The sequence below is a fragment of the Schistocerca gregaria genome, chromosome 1 (assembly GCF_023897955.1).
Source record: "Schistocerca gregaria isolate iqSchGreg1 chromosome 1, iqSchGreg1.2, whole genome shotgun sequence".
Lineage (NCBI taxonomy): Eukaryota > Metazoa > Arthropoda > Insecta > Orthoptera > Acrididae > Schistocerca > Schistocerca gregaria.
In genome coordinates, this window is record NC_064920.1 from 339,624,964 (window position 1) to 339,631,218 (window position 6,255).

At 45.4% G+C, this 6,255-nt stretch overlaps 1 pseudogene; it reads left to right on the forward strand.

Moving 5' to 3' along the window:
* Positions 1 to 4,938: 4,938 nt before the first annotated feature.
* On the forward strand, positions 4,939 to 5,057 carry LOC126288910 (5S ribosomal RNA; annotated as a pseudogene).
* The last annotated feature ends 1,198 nt before the right edge of the window (positions 5,058 to 6,255 follow it).

Consider the following 6,255-nt stretch of genomic DNA (forward strand, 5'->3'; position numbering starts at 1 on the left):
CTTGAAGTTGCGCTCGACACACCAACGATGGGATTAATTTTGTCATGTTGTGTGAGCGTGCCTGATGGGAGTCACTAATGGAGGTATCGTGAAACGCCTGCTTGTGAAACTTCCTACTAGGTTCCATAGGCCATTGGTTGGGGGGGACTGACTCCAACTTGTCTGCCCACCGTTTATTTCCACAGTCGGTGAGTGCTGCACTGATGGGTCGCTAGAGAAGACTGACCTATATCTTAATGTCACGTTGCTTGATGAAACGCCACTCTATTTTCAAGCGGTTTTATTCTCGTGTAAGAAGAAGGATCTCCTGTGGGAGTTCTTCAGGATGGCGACCTGCGTCCATTTTGGGTGGTTGAGGCGTGGATAGAGATACGGCTTCTGTGATAGTTATTGTGATGTAGGTAGCGTCCTCGTCAATATCAGCATCCACTGCCAACGGATCTGTTGGGAGAGTGCGAGGTAGAATGCGATGATAGTCGCGTCATTCAGTCTTGGCAGAGCTGAAGTGGCTGGCAGTGCTGATAAGCTGTCCTGCGGTGGAGGAAACGATGAGGATATGGTCTAAGGAGAGAAGAAGAATTGATGATATTTAACTGAAAACCAGGAAAAGAATTATGAAAACCGTATACCTATTTGGCACAGGTTTCATTGTAAACAAAAACATTTTAAACTCAATATAATTTAAAGACTTTCCACACTAACATTTAAGTCATCAAATAAAGTTTACAGTACTTTTAACACGAATGCACCAACATGTGGGAAAACCAGAACACAGAAAGAGCAAATAGAAATATTTTGACAAAATGTGTCAAATACTCTAGATCATATTTCATCGAAAAACGCAGTATTACTACTTGAAGACTGTAACGGACAAGTTGTCAAAGAACGTCAGCACGGATCAACAGTGTGAAAGTTCCCAGCATATAAGAGAACCATCGTAAATGGAGGAAGATTCTAAGCCTATGGAGGCAGCGTAATACACTCCTGGAAATGGAAAAAAGAACACATTGACACCGGTGTGTCAGACCCACCATACTTGCTCCGGACACTGCGAGAGGGCTGTACAAGCAATGATCACACGCACGGCACAGCGGACACACCAGGAACCGCGGTGTTGGCCGTCGAATGGCGCTAGCTGCGCAGCATTTGTGCACCGCCGCCGTCAGTGTCAGCCAGTTTGCCGTGGCATACGGAGCTCCATCGCAGTCTTTTAACACTGGTAGCACGCCGCGACAGCGTGGATGTGAACCGTATGTGCAGTTGACGGACTTTGAGCGAGGGCGTATAGTGGGCATGCGGGAGGCCGCGTGGACGTACCGCCGAATTGCTCAACACGTGGGGCGTGAGGTCTCCACAGTACATCGATGTTGTCGCCAGTGGTCGGCGGAAGGTGCACGTGCCCGTCGACCTGGGACCGGACCGCAGCGACGCACGGATGCACGCAAAGACCGTAGGATCCTACGCAGTGCCGTTGGGGACCGCACCGCCACTTCCCAGCAAATTAGGGACACTGTTGCTCCTGGGGTATCGGCGAGGACCATTCTCAACCGTCTCCATGAAGCTGGGCTACGGTCCCGCACACCGTTAGGCCGTCTTCCGCTCACGCCCCAACATCGTGCAGCCCTACTCCAGTGGTGTTGCGACAGGCGTGAATGGAGGGACGAATGGAGACGCGTCGTCTTCAGCGATGAGAGTCGCTTCTGCCTTGGTGCCAATGATGGTCGTATGCGTGTTTGGCGCCGTGCAGGTGAGCGCCACAATCAGGACTGCATATGACCGAGGCACACAGGGCCAACACCCGGCATCATGGTGTGGGGAGCGATCTCCTACACTGGCCTTACACCTCTGGTTATCGTCGAGGGGACACTGAATAGTGCACGGTACATCCAAACCGTCATCGAACCCACCGTTCTACCATTCCTAGACCGGCAAGGGAACTTGCTGTTCCAACAGGACAATGCACATCCGCATGTATCCCGTGCCACCCAACGTGCTCTAGAAGGTGTAAGTCAACTACCCTGGCCAGCAAGATCTCCGGATCTGTCCCCTATTGAGCATGTTTGGGACTGGATGAAGCGTCGTCTCACGCGGTCTGCACGTCCAGCACGAACGCTGGTCCAACTGAGGCGCCAGGTGGAAATGGCATGGCAAGCCGTTCCACAGGACTACATCCAGCATCTCTACGATCGTCTCCATGGGAGAATAGCAGCCTGCATTGCTGCGAAAGGTGGATATACACTGTACTAGTGCCGACATTGTCCATGCTCTGATGCCTGTGTCTATGTGCCTGTGGTTCTGTCAGTGTGATCATGTGATGTATCTGACCCCAGGAATGTGTCAATAAAGTTTCCCCTTCCTGGGACAATGAATTCACGGTGTTCTTATTTCAATTTCCAGGAGTGTATATTACTGAAGTCTTCACATTCTTCAAAAAACTTCCAAGAAAGCAAACTACATGGATATCAGAAAATCCAATATGTGGTTAAAAACAACTCAGTCATGTTGTTATAAGCAGACACTCGAGGTACGCAAAGTAAAAGTGGCCAAGAGCAACGATTTAAACTCAGACCACACCCATCTATCATTAAATTCAAGTTTAGCTCAACACAGAAAAGAGAACCAATACCAGCTCAGAAAATTTGATATACTGAAGTTATCTAGAGAAAATCATTACGCAATGTAGTAGGAAAACAGAATACCAAGATGGCAAGAAACACATATAAAAAATATTTTCCCTGGACATAAAACTAAGACAGTATCAAACAAGGGTAAGGCCTGAAACACTGTATTCGGCAGAAACACTTAAACTAACAAGATAAGAGTATCTTGAAAAGCTATAAAAAGTTGAAAGAACAATTCCGAGGGAAATACTGGGATCTAGAAGTAACAGCACTGTTGAATATAAATTAAGATCAAACGGAGAACTCTTGTGTGAAAATGGAAAGGGTAATGAGGAAAAGAAGACTAAAGTTTCATGGCCACGTACAACGAATGGATAAAAATAGACTAACAAACAGATCTTTAAATTATTCAATAGCTACAAATGAAATCCTACATTATTTACCGAAATTAACAAAGATAGGAAAAATGCAGGATTGAGAATGGACATTATAGATAACAGAATACTTTTTAGGAAAGCAACACAAAAGGCAGGATTTTAGGAAAGAAAGAAGTCTGCAAAAGGAAGAACGTGAATCCAGGAAAACAAATTAACGACACGATCTTGCACAAAGAAGCAAAACGTAGGTTGATTTATCGTACGCTCCGAAAGTGTTATTCGAATAAAAAAAATTTTAATAAGGAACATGAATTAAGTACAATTTAAGGAAAGCAAGTTACGAAAACAGAATCATAAATCGCCTTATGTAAATTAGGAATACTTTTCACCGAGAAAAGGGATTCAATGTGAACTTTCATTATAGCAGAAAATTAATTTTGTTTTCTTGTACGCTGCAGCTCATGAAATTCTGTAATATTTACAGCTGTAATTGTAAAAACTGTTTATTTTTTTAGACTTGCATGCCTATCTGAAAGACAGTGTAATGTAAGGTACAGACACTGTATAAACACAGACATTGTAATAATCAACAATAATAAAAATTATATTGGACTTAGCTTATAAACGAAAAGTGTCACAACTCAGAATGTGCCGTTCTATGTGACTGGCCCATGCACACCTACCAGCAACAACCCACACTGTTCTTGCCGTGGTGAATCATGAGGTAGCCTATAAAAATACTGACACAAGAGCCTTGAAGTGGAAAAATTGCAAAATAGAAATTTGAGGTTACTGTGCACTTTGGGGGCGCTTCACGTGTATTTTTCAATGACATCAATTAAAAATTTCCGTTTTTTGAGTTTTCTTGTCGGGGTGCGATATGGTCTGCTTAAAAAAGGCCTAAGGTTTCACTACGTCACGCCCAAGACAAATTTCCTCGCCCTCTCTATTATCCTCCCGTTCTCCTGTCATGTTGACTCCCCAGTCGTGCTACCACCGTCATCACCTGATGGGGCCTCTGTTGTCGTGCCGTCGCCATCATCGTCTATCTGCTTGACAATATTTGAAGCGCTACAGTCTCATCTCTTTTGTCTTATCGGTCTTCATGCCGCCACTGTGTTTGTCATCATTCTTGCCACCGCCTTTTTTAGCGCCTTTCTTTTTCAGAGACTCATTTCTTGTGATCTCGTAGTGTTTCGTTACCACCATAGTGTCACATCTCTAAGCATCTGTTGTTTGGTTTCCCCTCTCCCTTGATCAGTACGGATGTTCCAGCAAGCACAATTTGAGCTGTAATGTACACTCACCTGTATTACAGCTATATTACATTATCTTACATCTACGTAGACATCTGCATACTATCCTGCAATTCTTACTTAAGTTCTTGGAAGAAGCTTCATCGGACCTCTTTAAGACTATTTCTCTACAGTGTCACCAGCCAGCAGTATGTTGGAAGAAGTAGACGAGTTTTGATTTCTCGTATTTCGTTAACATGATCATTCCTCGTCAACAAAATATTTTCGCATTCAGAAGAGAAAGATGCTGATTGAAAGTTCGTGAGAAGATCTCCTTGCAACGAAATCGCCTTGGTTTCAATGACTGTTACCCTCTGTCATCCCCTTATCATCCCAGCCTGTTCTTCTCATCATTTCCTCTTTTCCTGGTCTAAGGCGCTGCACTCATGGACTGTGCGGCTGGTCCCGGAGGAGGTTCGAGTCCTCCCTCGGGCAATGGTGTGTGTGTTTCTCCTTAGGATAATTTAGATTAAATAGTGTGTAAGCTTAGGGACTGATGGCCTTAGCAGTTAAGTACCATAAGATTTCACACATATTTGAACATTTTTTTTCCACCACAAATGTGTCCCCTATTTCCTTTCCCTCCTTCCCATGGCTGATACTGGTATCAAATCTCCTCTTTTCAGACATCATTTGAGGTATACAGCCAACAGCTTTGCCGCAGCGGTAACACTGGTTCCCATCAGATCACCGAAGTTAAACATTGTCGGGTTTGGCTAGCACTTGGATGGGTAACCGACCAGGACTACCGAGTGCTATTGGCAAGCGGGCTGCATTCAGCCCTTGTGAGGCCAATTGAGGAACTACTTGACTGAGAAGTAGTGGCACCGATCACGAAATTGACAATGGCACGGAGAGCGGCGTGCTGAGCATGTGCCCGTCCGAGCCACATCTGGTGACGTCTAAGGACCGACGATGACATGGCGGCCGGTCGATACCGTTTCGCCTTCAAGGCTTGTTTGGACGGTGTTTGTTTGTTTGTATTCGAGCTATAATCTATGCCCGGCTGAAACAAAACTCCATCTTCAGTATCGCCTTCATCATCAGCGGCCTCAGCTATATGAGCTTCACCATCAGCAGCTTCTGTCTCATCAGCTTCACCCCAGACTGGTTATATCCCATCAGCACCATTATCACTGTTGTAACCACCATCGCTAACGTCTTCATGAGCCTCATTGGCAAGACTATCACAGCCCGATCTCCAGCACTGCCTCCAGCACCATCATCAGCAATATCGCCTCTGCCAGCACTTCCAGCCACACAAGACACCATTCCATGGAAATTGCTACCTACATAAGCTCGTAGCACCGTTCCATCTACACTCACCCGCTGTCATCTTCTATGGTATCTCACAAATCCGTCTCATTCAAATAGAAGTCCACACAAATGAAATAGTAAAATCTCTCCACCCTAGATCCTTCTCCAACCCCTCCCAAAAATACTTAAAAGTCTTCACCAATGAAAACCCTATCTTCTCATCTATTCCCTTCCAGTCTACCCATCTCGACTTCCGACCCATCTCCGTCACATGGAAGCTAAATTTACTTCCAACACCTTAAATCAAACCTTTCAAAGACCAGTCTCAAGATGACGATGGATTCAACTTTCTCCAGTCCAGTGGTCATCAAAAATGTAAAATTCTACCCACCTGTTCTCACTGCAGAAGGTATCAGCTCCACTAAGCTTTTCCTAACTTTAAAAATCCTCCAACATGTAGCACTTCCGGTAAGCCCAGTCCCACAAGCTGCCATAGAAAAATGGTTCAAATGGCTCTGGGCACTATGGGACTTAACATCTGTGGTCATCAGTCCCCTAGAACTTAGAACTACTTAAACCTAACTAACCTATCGACATCACACACGTCCATGCCCGAGGCAGGATACGAACCTGCAACCGTAGCGGTCACGCGGTTCCAGACTGAAGCGCGTAGAATCGCACGGCCACACCGACCGGCAAGCTGCC